The sequence below is a fragment of the Myripristis murdjan genome, chromosome 8, assembly GCF_902150065.1.
Source record: "Myripristis murdjan chromosome 8, fMyrMur1.1, whole genome shotgun sequence".
Lineage (NCBI taxonomy): Eukaryota > Metazoa > Chordata > Actinopteri > Holocentriformes > Holocentridae > Myripristis > Myripristis murdjan.
In genome coordinates this window covers 18,550,250-18,566,958 of record NC_043987.1, presented here as the reverse complement: position 1 = coordinate 18,566,958, position 16,709 = coordinate 18,550,250, and the positions used below count along the sequence as shown (strand labels likewise).

The window sequence follows — 16,709 nt, the reverse complement described above, 5'->3', positions numbered from 1 at the left end:
TGCAAAGATAAACATGAGATTGTGTTTTGGATGGATCGTCTTCACTCTTATTTGTAAAGTAACTTTTAATCCTCAGCAGCACTGATTGTTTGACTCAGGAGAAATCTACCAATAGACCTCTCTCTGCATAGAAAGGACCTCAGGTTCAGTCTCAGTCTCATTATGTTTTCTATACCCAGTGATGACAATAAAGACATTTTAATGATAAAGTACCCATTTTATTTACCACCTTTTATAATATTATGCACTGTATGTTAGTATTGTATATGCATGAAGAGTAGGACTTTCCTCAGTACAGTTCATAACAGAATAATCAAAGCATCATGATATCGAGAACTGCAGTTTGTAGAGTGCTGATAATAGCCACTTCAATCAATAGAAGTGTTTGCTGTGCCACTGCGTCCAGTGGGTGAGACCAGTCGTAATGAGTTAGAGTTGTGATAATAGGACACTGAAGACAGGAGGAGATAAGAGTGAGCCGTGGGAAGCTGAGCGATTGGAGGGTTGTGTCTGTCTGTTTGCTTATCTGCCTATCTGCCCCATTGCTGGCATCTACTGCACTTTGGTGCTGATAAATATAATATAATACAATAAACACAAAGACTATAAATACAAGGACAACACAATGCAGTGATAGCCAACTAGCCCACCAGAGCTACCTATCTGGTCCACAGGATATCAATGAATTCAGAAAGTTCAAGAAGGAAAAGATTCCATAATTACTTCTGTAAAAAAAAAATCTGTAAATACAGATTTGAACCACCACTCCTCAGTGAACTGGCTCATTGGCAGAGGTGTGCAATTGATCATCTCATGATCTCATGTTGGTTTGCTTTTTGTTTGCTGTTTTTATTATGTGGAAAAAAATGTGAAAATCTTAAAGAATAATAGGTTAATTAGACAGAAATACATAAAAATTTTGCTATTTTGAAAGTCTGGCCCCCACAGTGTCTGTTTAGAAAAATTCTGGCCCTTGGACAAATATAGGTTAGTTGATGATCTCTGACATAATGTAAACATGAACGATTGCCCACATCAACACCGCAATAAAACAAACTGAAGGAGAGAGAAAGGGAGTGAGAGGGGGAAAATCACCCTCAAATATGTTATTCCTGTATTTGCCCTCAGAGGGCAAAAGAATTGCCCTCTGAGGGCTTGCTCAGGGTGTTCAGGTAAGAGCTCAGGTGAACGGGTACACTGAGGCTGAGCATATGGATGTGTTGTGGATGCAAGTTCTTAAAAAAAAATTGCTTTCGCTCTCATGTTCCGTCATCTACATGTGGCATTTGTCAGTGTGTGAGGGTCCTTGGACCATGTGACGAGGAAAAGGAACATAAGGTTGTGTCCTACAATCTGTGTCTATCTACTAAATGGGGACCTCAGTCCTCGAACAGTCACTACCAACAGAGGCAGCACGCTGTGTGCTGGCTAAATGACAGGCTGGGTCAATACTCAGCTGCCTGGGAGCTAAGCCACCACACAACACTAATTATGTATAATTGGTCCTATAGCTGCTCTGGGTGCATTAGTGGCTCTCAGACCACCATGACTCCTGGAATATACAGCATGGCCCCGACAATCTGTAATGTGAGCATACAAGCAGAAGTAGGTATATAAATATAATGTGCTGTGCATAAGCTCTTACACATGCACCCGCACCTTCAACCTCAATGCACTCTTTTATCTGAGCTCGCACCTGAACCTCGAGCAGTCTTCGGGTCACACTTCAATCAGAATTCTCGTTCATCTTGCATCACAGTGCATAATTGATAGCCTCTGTGCTCAGGCTGGGCTTCATATCCTCATTTGACCAACCAATGTTTATGAAGCATGTCAGTGATCAGCATCTCTGCTTGCTAGATGAACAACCCCAGTGCACCCAGTGCTTACCAAATGTACCAATGTGCTTATCTGAATATATCTAAAGCAGGAAATAAGAAGCACATTTCTTGAGCATGGCTACAAAGCACATGCTCAAGAAAGGTATGGATTTAGGCATTTAAGAGTAGTTAACCTATACTCTTGTGGTTTCATCTTTAATTAAAGTGCTTGTCAATTATGGATCTTGTGGGACAAAATTAGCTTGATGCTGCAGCTTTACACAGAGAAAATAACCAAGCCAATATAATCACACAAAAAATAGAGATGAATTACATAACACTCTAATATGGTTTGAAGCTAGGACATGTTTATATGTTTTTTTTTTCCTTCACACCTCTAGCAGGTCAGCTGAGAAACATAATGACGCATATTTCTGCATAGGGGGATCCCTTCATTTTTCGTGCCTTATTATCGAAAATAGGATTGATGTCCAGTGCACCTGAATATTTGTTGTTTTTGATATAAGACCTGCAGTGGTTTAACTGATGCTGTCATATTTGTTTCTAGTTGCACCCAGATAGATCTAGTTGACAATTCAAATGCTATTTTATGAAACTCAGTATTTAGGAGCCCTAGCTTTTTCCTCCCACAGAAAATCCTTGACAAGAACATAACATTGTTTAAAAACTGTTTGGGAAGTTGATTGGGAGAATCATACACAGAAGTTACTTTTTGGAGTAATCACCATCTAAACACCACTGAATTTCCTCCATAGGCTTTAATTTAATAATTTCAGTTTAGATGTTGCTTTATCTTCTATAAACCTGGTGATGCATTTAAATTTACAATGGTGTCCAAGTCAGGCGTTAGTGATATTCCAAGGTATTTCATACCAGTTTGGGCCCATTAAACAATGAAAGAGGTAACCATGTCTAAGGTGCAGCTTGCAGACATATGCATTGCTTCTAATTTATGACAGTTGACGCTGCATCCTGATAACTTTTGAAAACTTCTGTATTGTTTCCACAAGAGGAGGAATGTAACCTGTTCTTATCAGCTTTCTTATCCTTTTTCACTCTAAATCCAAGTATGTCTTTTGCACTCTACTTCAAATAGTAAAATAGAAGTTACATAACCAATGCTATCAAAACGCATAACATACGGTGCCGCTAAACACTGAGATGGCCTTTTTCTAAATAAAATCATCACGTTGATGTTCCCTTAACATGCTGTGAAACTGCTTACTTTCCTGAACCTATACAGTACAGTGGCTGTTCAGTTTTTTGTCAAAACAATTTGTTGACTCTCTTAGGGGAAAAATGTTCTTTTCTTGTCTCACTACATTTCCATGTGGAAAATGGATTTTAGACACCCAATTTCCCTATCTGCTTTTAAGTCTGGATGTTCATTGCGCTGAAAATTCATAGAAAAACACATTTACAAAATTTGGTCTGCTGAATGATGCAGTGTGCACCCTTTCTCACGAGCATGTAGTGTGAATGCAAGCTGATAGGCAGCCAGGTGACATCGGGCAGATGGTGAATTCTGAATATTCCAGTGTTCCATTACTGCCTTTAGAGTGTTGGCCTTGTTGACACTTTTGCATGCAATATGAATGCAAATGGTGAGGTGGCTGGGTTTATGGTCAAGAACATATGTGTACCGTAAGTGAGTGGGACGGTAAACGTATATGACGAGGAAGTGACCTCCCACAGTTGCTTTGGTCTCTGTTCCCAAATTTAATGACTTAATGATGCCTGCTATTCCACTTATAATGTGCTAAGTGTTATGTAAGCTAACAGGAAAACGGCTGGCAGCCTCTGAAACCCAGCATTTTTGTGTTACAGTGGCAACAGTTGGTTTGCTTTGCTTTGCTTAGCAACGCTGGGAGAAACATTTTCCTGGATTAAGGGAGAGCGAGAGAGATCGAGAGGGAGAGAGAGAGAGTTTGATGCTGCATTTAATGAGATTAGTGTGGCTATCATGTAAAACAGGTGTAATGGTTAATTAAATCCAGTTGCGTGACCCCTCCATCTTCCTCTATTTTCCCCTCATTTTCCTGGTGCCTTTGAAGATCAAAGAAGAGCACAGTCTTCACATGTCATTTTGTGGGCGTTTATCAGTGACATAGCTTAGGAGGGATTCATTCAGCACATGAACATCTTATATCCCCGGAATACTTCAGTGGTGAAAAAGCTCCCCAACCAATATCATCACAACAGATGTTCCCCAGAGGGTTATTTTACAATGTGAAACCATCTCAGGTGTGCAGCTACAGGTGTGCAGTAACATCTCTGGGGAGAATCTTCTGTGTGTGCATGCAGACATAACCATAAGTACATAACTTGTCTCACACAGCAACAGTTTTTCTCCCCTTGGGGAATGAGGATGTCCCGGGCTGTCTATATGTTACTGAGTGCCTGTGAGGAAGACAGAAAGATCCCATGGAAACAGGCATAAGTAAATGTGTGTGTGTGTGTGTGTGTGTGTGTGTGTGTGTGTGTGTGTGTGTGTGTGTGTGTGTGTGTGTGTGTGTGTGTGTGTGTGTGCGCGCGTGTGTGTGTGTGTGTGTGTACTTGTTCAGTACAGAGTAGGGACATTTTTGGAAAGTGAGGACTCTTGGCCGGTTCTCACAACTACAAAGGCAAATCCTGGCTAATTGGTTAAGGTTAGGGTTATGGTCAGATTTAGGTTTAGGTTAAGGCTAGGGTAAGGGTTTGGGTTACGCATATGTTGGTTATGGTTACGATTAGGGAAAGGTTATAGGAGGCTGGAAAAAAAATGAATGGCAGTCAATATAACATCTTCTCAATGATAGATAGATTATATTAGATAGATTGTGTGTGTGTGTGTGTGTGTGTGTGTGTGTGTGTGTGTGTGTGTGTGTGTGTGTGTCTGTTTGCCTGTGGTCCTCCCATCTCCCTTTTAATGTTCCCCTGCCAAACAGACATCATCCCCACGTGCCACGCCCAGCCCCACCCTCCACCCCCCTTTTCACCAGCAGCGCTTAATAATTAAGCAGTGCTTAATAATTCCCTCTATCTGCAGTCAACGGAAAGAGACCAGAACCCTTTTGAAGTGTGACTCAGATGATACAGCCAGCATGGGAGGCAAAGTGTTCTGGCTATAAAAGGCCTGTCTGTGATGATCCCTAATTTTCCCTTTCTGTCTGGATGTGGCCCAAAGAGACACCACAACCACTCCACATCACACCAAACAGTGCACACTCATTAGTGAGTGTGTAATTGATTAAAGTGTCTAATTGATTATTTAATTTATCCCTTTGAGTTTGTGGCCAATGTCAGCTGGTAGTTTAATCAAAGAAAAACATTGCTGACTCATTGTTTGTACCAGTGGTGTAGTGGTAGTGGTGATGGGTATACTATTAAGTCGATGGGTAGGTCACTAAAGACGACAAGTGGCTATAGTCTTCTATATATTTAAATGGGTTTTTGGCTGATAGGTGAGTAAACTGTAAATTGCCAGAGGGAGAGGTTGGTACTTTGTATACTTGCAAATACCCTCCATTACACCACTTGTTTGAACAGAAACTATCTGTTGCTTATAACTCTGTATTTTGCTTGTTTTTGCTCAGATTTCAGCTACAAACAACGTTAAGTCAACTAGACAAAGAAATTTGTCTGTTAAGAGTTTACAGTGTTCTTCCAGGTCCAGCTATCTCTGGACAACATTCAACATATCAACATTCAATTGAAAATTCAATTCAGACATTTATAAAATGGCACAAGGACACCTTTGAGAATAATTGAATCAGCAGAAAAGGTAATTTGTTTCTAGTCACATTTCTTGCTGGATAATCAGAAGTGGGTTTAAAGTTGACTCATTTTTCTAGGAATCATCAAAGTCCTGCTATGTCATGAATGAGAATTTCTTCATTCCTTTCTGTATTGCTCTTTTTATCCCTCTGTCAGCTAACATGTGCTTTGGGACAGGCAATTATGAATTGAGAATCACTATCGCTCCCTCCACCTACATACAGTACAGGCCAAAAGTTTGGACACACCTTCTCATTCAATGCGTTTTCTTTATTTTCATGACTATTTACATTGTAGATTCTAACTGAAGGAATAAAAACTATGAATGAACACATGTGGAGTTATGTACTTAACAAAAAAAGGTGAAATAACTGAAAACATGTTTTATATTCTAGTTTCTTCAAAATAGCCACCCATTGCTCTGATTACTGCTTTGCACACTCTTGGCATTCTCTCGATGAGCTTCAAGAGGTAGTCACCTGAAATGGTTTTCACTTCACAGGTGTGCCTTATCAGGGTTAAATAGTGGAATTTCTTGCTTTATCAATGGGGTTGGGACCATCAGTTGGGTTGTGCAGAAGTCAGGTTACTACACAGCCGACAGCCCTATTGGACAACTGTTAAAATTCATATTATGGCAAGAACCAATCAGCTAACTAAAGAAAAACCAGTGGCCATCATTACTTTAAGAAATGAAGGTCAGTCAGTCCGGAAAATTGCAAAAACTTTACATGTGTCCCCAAGTGGAGTCGCAAAAACCATCAAGCGCTACAACGAAACTGGCACACATGAGGACCGACCCAGGAAAGGAAGACCAAGAGTCACCTCTGCTTCTGAGGACAAGTTCATCCGAGTCACCAGCCTCAGAAATCGCAAGTTAACAGCAGCTCAGATCAGAGACCAGATAAATGCCACACAGAGTTCTAGCAGCAGACCCATCTCTAGAACAACTGTTAAGAGGAGACTGCGCCAATCAGGCCTTCATGGTCAAATAGCTGCAAGGAAACCACTGCTAAGGAGAGGCAACAAACAGAAGAGATTTGTTTGGGCCAAGAAACACAAGGAATGGACATTAGACCAGTGGAAATCTGTGCTTTGGTCTGATGAGTCCAAATTTGAGATCTTTGGTTCCAACCGCCGTGTCTTTGTGAGACGCAGAAAAGGTGAACGGATGGATTCCACATGCCTGGTTCCGGCTGTGAAGCATGGAGGAGGAGGTGTGATGGTGTGGGGGTGTTTTGCTGGTGACACTGTTGGGGATTTATTCAAAATTGAAGGCACACTGAACCAGCATGGCTACCACAGCATCCTGCAGCGACATGCCATCCCATCCGGTTTGCATTTAGTTGGACCATCATTTATTTTTCAACAGGACAATGACCCCAAACACACCTCCAGGCTGTGTAAGGGCTATTTGACCAAGAAGGAGAGTGATGGAGTGCTGAGGCAGATGACCTGGCCTCCACAGTCACCAGACCTGAACCCAATCCAGATGGTTTGGGGTGAGCTGGGCCGCAGAGTGAAGGCAAAGGGGCCAACAAGTGCTAAACACCTCTGGGAACTCCTTCAAGACTGTTGGAAAACCATTTCAGGTGACTACCTCTTGAAGCTCATCGAGAGAATGCCAAGAGTGTGCAAAGCAGTAATCAGAGCAAAGGGTGGCTATTTTGAAGAATCTAAATTATAAACATGTTTTCAGTTATTTCACACTTTTTTGTTTACTACATGATTCCATATGTGTTCATTCATAGTTTTGATTCCTTCAGTGAGAACCTACAATGTAAATAGTCATGAAAATAAAGAAAACGCATTGAATGAGAAGGTGTGTCCAAACTTTTGGCCTGTACTGTACAACAGCTGGAGGCAGTGATACAAATGGCTTGGTATAATTTACTGGTGGAGAAAATGTGACAGTTGAGAGATAAGATTAGATAAGAAATGCTTTATTAATCCCAAGGGAAATTTAAGTCTCACAACAGTTCCTGCCAGCAAAAATCACACACGACAATAGGATAAAATGAAATAAAAAAAAAAAAAGAGAGGTTACATCTGTCTGTCTGCATTGTGCAGTAGTTATATGCATTGTGAAATTCAACACAGTAATTGTGAAGTATACACAGCATATAATAAGAATAAGATAGGGATAGATAGTAAAGTTATTCTCCATTGTGCAGTATACATAGTATATACATAGCATAAGATGGAAGGAATATCTTATCTTATGAAATGTGATACAACAATAAAGAGATAAGTAATTACAGTGTGCAATGTGCAATAGAAACATTGTTATTGTTATACATTGTGCATAATGATAGTCGAGTAGTACACTGATTATGTGTGAGATTATGCGTGAAGTGTGAAGTAGAAAAAGAAGAGTTACTGTCCAGAGATAACAAAGCTGTGCACGCTCTGTAAAAACCACTGAAGCAGCTGCACTGCATTATCATCCATTGAGGCTGCAGTTGAAGTCGGTGCTAAACAGTCAGATGAGAGAGACTCCCTCGCTCTTTGATTCTGAACGGCTGACACCACAAGAAGGTACAAATGAGAACTATGGTAATGTGCGTGGTACAGAAATGATTTAGTTTGCCTTCAGTCTCGCAGTCTCAGCTGCGGCACGATAATTGGCACTGATAGGCCGGATGGCAACGCAGAGAAGCTGAGAGGATGAAGGGACCCATCCTGGGTCCACCCGGCATCACCCCACCTCCTCAAAGAGGACAAAACAACAGATGCACATCTTACTAGCCTGCGGCTACTGCTCAAAGAACTACATTTCACATGACACTTAATCTGGTTTAGGCTCAAGGCTGTTTATGCTGACAACAACAGGTTAATTTAATTTATTTGTTTGTTTATTCAGGTCATTGTATTTTTTTTTTTTTTATAACATCATACCTTGCCTTGAACTCTCTTAAAAAAACAAGTAAAATTAGAAGCAAAGCTCAATAACGTGCCGTTTATATTCAGAACAACTTGATTTAATTATAATGATTTCTTTGGTCTGACCTGTGTAAGGTATATTTTTTGGAAAAGGAAAATCCTTTTTATTGTCAGATATTAAACTAATTATGTGTTACTAGTGTGTTACCGCTGTTGCCAAAGATTGTATGTATAATATATTATGGATACTACATAGAACAGAAATAATGCTGTGGTTGTCATGAATCTGTTTATGAGTGGCACAGAAAATCAGGTTTATACTTTATGCTTATACAACAAAAATGAATCTAAAAGCTTACCAAAGGAAATGAGTGGGACCAGTGATGGCTGTGTCATGCAGGGTTGTTAGATAGATACGGGGCTGTTTCACAGCTTTAACCCTCACTGTTTGAATTATAATCTCAATTTTACCCATTTTGAAAATGACTTGAAAAATGGAGTGTTTTGAAATCATGATGACTTGGAAAAACATATGAACTTCCTCTAGCCCTCTCTCTAAAGGAGAGATTTAATTTGCTATTACTGCTCTTTCCCTCATGCATGCACACAGACAGACACATATACATATACATACACATGCACATGTACATACACATACACACACAGCCAATGGTGAATTGTATTCACAGCACTGGTCTTATGAAACTTAAACAGGCTTGTTAATTGGTAGCTTTGATACACTGATACTGAGTTTAAAGAAAGGGAACACTGTGTGATGGTTAGCCAAATCAACGCAACAGAGTGCACTTTACCACACTGGTAAAATTCACCTGTAACAACAGTCACCAGTATGTAGTTTACCATTTGTGATATAAAGAATGAAAAACAAATATTCATATCCTAAAATGCTTCCAAAGTGGGTAAAGTTATTAACACCAATATATAGGCGATGTTTTGAGCATGCACAGCGTACATGTATCCCCCCCATGTACCCCCCCCCCCCCACACACACACACACCACACCACACACACACACACGCACACACACACACACACACACACACACACACACACACACACACACACACACACACACACACACACACAGAGTAAAGATAGCCACTTAAAACTGTTATCCATCAACCTACTGCCCTCATCACATGCATGTAATGAAACCAATGTATGTTCCTTTATGTAGGCACAAGCCGTTCCATAGCAATTAGAGGCTTTCGTGTACAATAAACCATAATCAGAAAACAGCACATGCAATGCAATCTTGTTTTAATCATCCTAATGACATGCATAATCACCCAGCAAACTGCATTTTTAGCACATGTGTGGATCATGTGATTATTTACATGAAGGGAGCGAAGGCTTTAATTTCACATTTTATCACTTGTGCTACAGTATGACTTTGTATGTGCCTGTATTTGGTGATGACACCAAAGGTCCGGGGACATATGAAGTGGCACAATTAAAATATGTAGCCTAAGTGTCATTCTCATATTTGCAATATACTGTATGTGGGTCAAAGACAAACGGGCAAAGAAAAGAAGAATGGGCTAGCATGTTTCATCAAATGACAATTAGGAGTAGCTGTTCTCCTGGACTGTAGAGAATTAGGGCCCTATCCCCTATAGGAATTTAGCATTGCATAAGAGGTGTTCTCCCGCAAAAGTTGCTATCTTGCGCACCTGCCGTTATCCGTAAAACACCTGCGCTACCCGCTATATTATGCATAGGCATGGTTTGGGTGTTACGCCAATTACACCAATCAGTGTGCCAGATGCCATTGCCTTTAAGGGCAGGCTGCACTATCCTAAATCCTAAAACTGAAACCCGTGATGGAGAGAGGAAGGTTGATTTTCTCAGGGGTTCAACTGAGGCTAAAGCAAGGTGGCTTTTTATATACACTCCTGATCAAAATCTTAAGACGAGTTGAGAAATTGCAAGAATTTACATTTTCCACTGTTGGATCTTAAGAAGGTTCTAAGTAGAGCTTCAAAATGCAAAAAGAAAACTGAAATTTAAAAGTAAAAACCGTAAACCACTTTACACTGTTAAAAACAGCTATTGGCAATCTACTTTGTATATCTGACCCCATTTTGCTTGTTCCTGTGACGTCATACTGAGATATTTCCAGCATAGCACAGCTACAATGAGGACTGATAGCACAAAATTGTTCAGCTGTCTAAAACATCAATAGTAAATATCAGGTTCTGGTGCAGGTCCTTCAGAATCAAAGAGCAAGGGCTTCTTTGTGACCTACCATGTTGCATCGATGTTCAGCAATCATACCGCAGAAATCCATCACAGAGGAGACACAGATATCAGTTTCTCCAATGACAGTAGCCTCAAAATGACCATAATCGATTGCAGGCTCAAGACATGTTCAGGATCATTCTGGGAAAGAAAGGAAATCAGTGCCTGGATTCGATCCAGGCTGAATGAGCTCCTTAATCTCTTCAACACTGCCCAGTTCCATCGGTGGGTTCAGCTTTACAAATGCACTCTGCACCACAAGCTTCACTCAAACACACACAACCAATTCTAGTGGAGATCCCAATGTTTCTGATGAAACCAACAATGCCATTCTGAATCACAGGGGAATGTGTACACGTTTGAATATTTCACTGAGTGTAAGGGCAATGCAGCTTCGATGATGCAGTGCAATCAGCACATACATGTGTCACTGTCGCACAATATACTTAAAAAAAAAAACAAACAAACAAAAAAAAAACCTAAGGAGGCATTTAAGGCAAAATCAGAAGGGTTAAAAAATTACTATTTTGATAGTAATGTGCACACAAAAAATGATGTCCAACAGCTATGATAAAACATTATTATCAGATTTACAAGAAAACAAGGAGCAAAAACTTACCTTACCCGAGAGAAATTATATGAAATGTTGCAACATGAGGGGAAACAAAAAATACAAAACAAGCTGTTACTGTTTTTAATAATTACTGAAACAAGAAGAACATCGAACCCATTGGCATATTACGTAATTATTACTGATAGTATGGCTTTAGTGTCCAAGTGTTACCTAATAGAGAATGTACTAATGATCACAGATCAGGGACTATGGATTGAGTTTTGTTTGGTCGACCATCCATCATTTGCAATTTCTGAGCCTCTGTTGGCCTGTTCTGGGCGAAACTTGAATACATGAAATTTTAGCATCCATCAAGGTAGCAGTGGATTGACTGGTATTGATCAACAACACTTGCGAACCCCCACTGCTGTTTTATGGTCATTTCCACATTTGATCAAGTAAATTTTTTCAAATTGTACCTTCAATCACCTTTTTTGCATCAGGGTTTGGAGCAGGTCTCCTTTTGTTCCATTTACCTCATGCAGTGATTTTCATGGTTCAAGTTATTAATATGCACCGGAACACAGCATTTTGGTGTTACTATTAACAGTGACAACGAAGTAGGACATTGCAGCGGCTAGAACATACGTAGGAAGCGCACAGCCCTGAACACTGAGTTTCAGCCACTGCAGCAGCTGGGAGGGGAGGAGGGGTGGAGGTTGAGTAGAGTTGTCATGTTCTGCTGTTATCCAAGATGTGCACTACCTCTCTTAGACAAAGAGACAGGGACACACCTGTCCTCATGTAGATTGACATCCTATATCCATTGTAGTTGCACCCAGTGACCTATAACAAATATGTACAGGCTCAGGCTCACATGAGTGCAAGAGGATTCCTAGTAGTGGCGGTAAACACCAACTATTATCTGCATCATGCTTCAGTTCCCAGTTACAAGAGCATTATAATTGCCCAAAGAGTCCTTATATCAACTGTTCACAGTAAGGGGCTGGCTTGGTTCTATTCATATAATGTAACATGAACCCGTTGCACTGAGAAAAACAGGACAGAAGTAGGACTGGGATGATCTGAGCAGCAATATCTCTTTATCATTCCTCCTGTGTTTTTCGTGTGTGTGTGAGAGAGAGGCTGCATGCATTTTGTCTGTCAAAGTGGAAGAGAGGCGGATGTAAGAGAAACTTTTGCCTTCCTTTAGTTTCCCCTGTGCATTAAACTTAAACTCTTACCAACATAGCCATTTAAAAAAAAAAAAAAAAAAAGTGTAACCCTATGGAGCAATGGGAAGAGATAAAATGAAGTGGAAAAAAAGATTAACAGTATTCTGTGTCACTGTGTTATGGGGATGAACGTAAGACCGGATAAAACAGTAAATGCTCATCTCTGGAAATCCTTTTAATCAAATCAATCAGAGACAGAATGTACAGTACCATCTCCCTGTTTCATTATGAAACAGGTTATTTATACAAAGCTTGCAGAATGAAAAAGAAACATTCAAGAAATCGCTTTTCTTAGCCAATGAAATGTGCGCAATAAAAATCCCAACGTAAATGCCAATTTTCTTTGGCATCACTCTCGATTCCTTTAAGAGGACAAAAACAGGCATAGAGAGATGCACCACAGAGGCATATGTGAAATGTAGTGACTTTCATGAGCTCGGTGCTCAAGCCCTCAAGACTGTCATGCTAAGGCTATCACAGTCAAGGCATAATTAAAAGAGCAGAACATTATCCCACGCGCTTATCACCTTAGCAGGGCCTGTGTTCCAAGTGGAACCTACGGTGGAAAAGGTTAGCATATAACGGGGGAGGAGGCATAGATCTGGCAAGCTAACCCCCACAAACACACACACTACCAAACACACACAACCACGAACACACACACACATACACACACACACACACACACACATAGGACAGACTGTGTTGCTGTGCAGGCTGGATCAGGAAAGGGAGACAGAGAGAGAGAGAGAGAGAGAGAGAGAGAGAGAGAGAGGGAGGGAGAGAGAGAGAGGGAGAGAGGGAGAGAGAGAGAGAGGAGAAGAGAGAGAACAGCACGTCCAGTGTGTGTGCATGTCTGTGTGTGTTAGTTGTGTGTAGTTGTGCATGTATTTACACCTTGCTGATTCCTATTTCCAATGGAGATTTTCCTGCGTCTCCCTGACAGAACAGCTGCGCTGCACACATACTGTTCTTGCTTGCATGTAGCACAGGCAAAATCCCTTTTTCCATTATTTGGACATAAAGGAAAACTGTCATCTTTGTCACCTCCCCAAACTGTACACTCAGATCCCTTTTAATCCCCATCAGTCATATGCAAGGACAAACAATGTGCAACATTATGTCTGTGATTCCCTTCAGGGAGAGGAAGAGAATTTGATGAACAGATTATAAAACCTCACATCTGGTTATGAGAACATGCTATTCCACCGTCTTGCTCTCAGACACACTGCTTAATCCTATTGAAGTGCAGATGAGCTGGTGGTGGGTGGCATGGAGTAGAATAACAGCTAATATCAGAACATACACACACTGTGTTCCACTCATAGCCAGGCACCATGACTTGGCTTGCACCTTCAACTTTTTATGTATTTATTTAATCTGCCGTTGATTATGTATTAAAATGGAAAACAGCACAAAAGTAGTCCCCTCTGGAGTCTGCATTTTAAATCCTGTGTCAGGGAGGGCAGAAAGACAAGAATGGCGTGTTGTGTTGTGTTATGACAGTGTGGGCCACAGAGAGTGAACATGGTGGCCTCTTTAAGCTAAAAATAGTGGGTCACATTGGTGCTGATGCAGGAGATGCACCACCAACTTTTCATTGGGTCAATCTGTATTTCTCTAACTGTGGGCTGATGCTGTAAAATGGATGATAATCAAATTGAGTAGATCTCCATATCCAAGGCACAGGAAGGTTTCTTGTCCAAATCCTTGGATCATTTATTAAAATAAAGGCAAATAAACAAGGTAGGTTTTTCACCATCCTCAATAACTACACACAAATTATCCTTGAGCAAGGCATAATTCTCAGCTCAAGTCAAGTGACTCAGCAAAACTGTGGTTGTGGTGGCCTAGTTTTCAGTGAGACTATAAACCTCTCTCCCGTGCAACTAGTTGTTGCTGCAAAGGAGAACGTGTTCTTATTCAAATTGGCGAGATAAAGGTTAATATAACGTGCAGTTGCAAAAGACCTCTTGGACATTTTGTATCTGACAGTTAGTTCGACTAATTTGTTCGACAATTCTTTCATAAATGAGTCAAAAGGAAAAGGCTCCTGCCAGAAAAGCAAAGAAAACTGATACAGAGTCTGTAATTCACTCTGTCAGAACCATCCACCAGGCATATCACACACAGTGCCGAGGGCCCTGCCTCTGTCAATAGAAAGCTTCCCCCTGCCAATCATTTTTGCTTTTTGAAAGTTCGATTAAAGGAAAAAATCGCATTATGAATGGGGAATTACTTGCAGAATTATTTAAGGAAGGCCCTACTAGTCATTTAACTCATTAATTGAAAGCTGGGCACCTGCTAGTCAGAGGACCATAGGACACTGTAGATGACCTTATAAGGAATCAACAGGTCAGCTGCTGTCAAACATCATTTCAACCTGGATGGCAAAATGTCGAAAAAGTGCAATCCATTAGGTATGGAGCAAAGTCAGAAAACAAGAGTTGACATGGATTAAAGGTAGTAATTTATTTTAACTGCCATCCTTGCACATACTGGCACACATGCCCTGGTATCAGTGTCATCTGGGCAGAGATCGACCTCTAGCTGGTTGTTGTGGCAAGTCACAGGCTTACAGGGAGCTATATGCTACAATTTCAGACTCATCCTGTGCCATAATACATATGCTGCATTTAGATGATGCTGTTTTCAGCTTTGTTTGCTTGTTAATGATCTGCAAGCATTGATCAGAAATTAGTAATGTGAAAATAAAAATACCCAGCTATTATCTTAAGGGCAGAGTGAGTGGGATTTTTCATCAGTTTGTAAACACAATATTCAAAGTTGGTCTCTGAAAATTATAATGCACAAATGATCACTCTTACTAAAATCACAACAGTTATCACAATCACAATATCTGTCCAAATAATTGCCATATAATTTTCTAACCATATCATGCAGCCTACTTTCAACCAGATCAAAGCTAAATGATGTCACAACTGCTATATGGCATCAATTTAAAAAATGCACAGCAGCACTCCACTTAGTATCTTTTCCCCATAATTCAAACAAAAGATGCCATTAGTATTCCCAGACAATAGATGTGTCTGCTCAGACATATAAAACTGTCAGCAGCAAAATAGAGTTATAGTTTGGATTCACAGCCTTCTTCTGAGGTAAGTGTTCTTGTAGTGATAGTCTGCACATGCATGTGCATGTAATACTCTGCATTAACACATTCCCCAAGAGACTGAACTAGGGAGAGCTTGACTTTGCTGATGAGCAACCAGTCCTCTTAAACCTTTATTTCCTCTTGCCAGTGTATTTTAGTGTTATTCATGTGGTTATCAATACTGTAGAGAATACACAGAATCCACAGAATGCAGGTATTAGAGCCTCAAGAAAATTTCCTCAGGTTTTCTTATGTAAAAATGCCATGCAGGTTTGAGGTCTTGCTTTATTTTGAACAAAGAGACAAAGTAGACACGGTGAGATTTATTATCATGAGCCACATTACCACCTCCTTTTCTCACTGATGTGACAACAATTAATGTTAGTACCCGTTTAATCCCACCGGCAACAATTGTTGCCAGTAATTTTTTTTTAAACTTCTGGAAACTCTAAGAGTCTTGTTTTGGCTTTAGGTGCCTAATGCAAGTTTTAAAATGAAAAAATATCTTGTCTCATCTAAATTGTATCAATTACATGTAACTAGTGTGAATAGTCACATGACCAGGCCTCTTAACTTCCCGCCTGCACCTCCTGAGTGGGATGTCTGGCTCAGACTTCTACAAGAGGAAGTAAGTAAAATACCTTAATTAACACATACAACTGAAATATTTTGTACATATATTTTGTAAATGGTCTACTACTGATAAATAATGAGAATTTTATGCCTGCATGCATATTTTGAACACAAGAAGAATAAATGTTAGCACGGCAACATTTGTTGCCGCTAGCATAATACATAGGCTGTGCAACAACTGCACTGTGTATGGATGTGAGAAGTGTGATGTAGCACTCCACATTGAGTGCTTCAAGATTTTTCATGGAGAGTGAAATGTAACAAGTAAGCCATTGAGCTGTGCTTAGTATCTAATAGTATCCTGCAGTATGCACTGTTCTTACACCTTTTGCACTGTATTTGTGGTACACTAATTAGGCTACGTACCTGCACTGATTTGATTTTTTGATGAATAATACTGTTCACTCATCTTTTGACCATGATGTTACGGG

General features: G+C 40.3%; 1 long non-coding RNA gene across 1 annotated transcript; it reads right to left on the bottom strand.

The window, feature by feature from the left end:
- Nucleotides 1–3,114: 3,114 nt before the first annotated feature.
- On the bottom strand, nucleotides 3,115–16,090 carry LOC115362909 (uncharacterized). The gene is made up of 3 exons (XR_003928568.1): nucleotides 16,034–16,090; nucleotides 12,528–12,532; nucleotides 3,115–3,126 (listed from the first exon to the last, which is right to left on the bottom strand). It is a non-coding gene; the product is annotated as an uncharacterized LOC115362909 (long non-coding RNA).
- Between the last annotated feature and the right edge of the window lie 619 nt (nucleotides 16,091–16,709).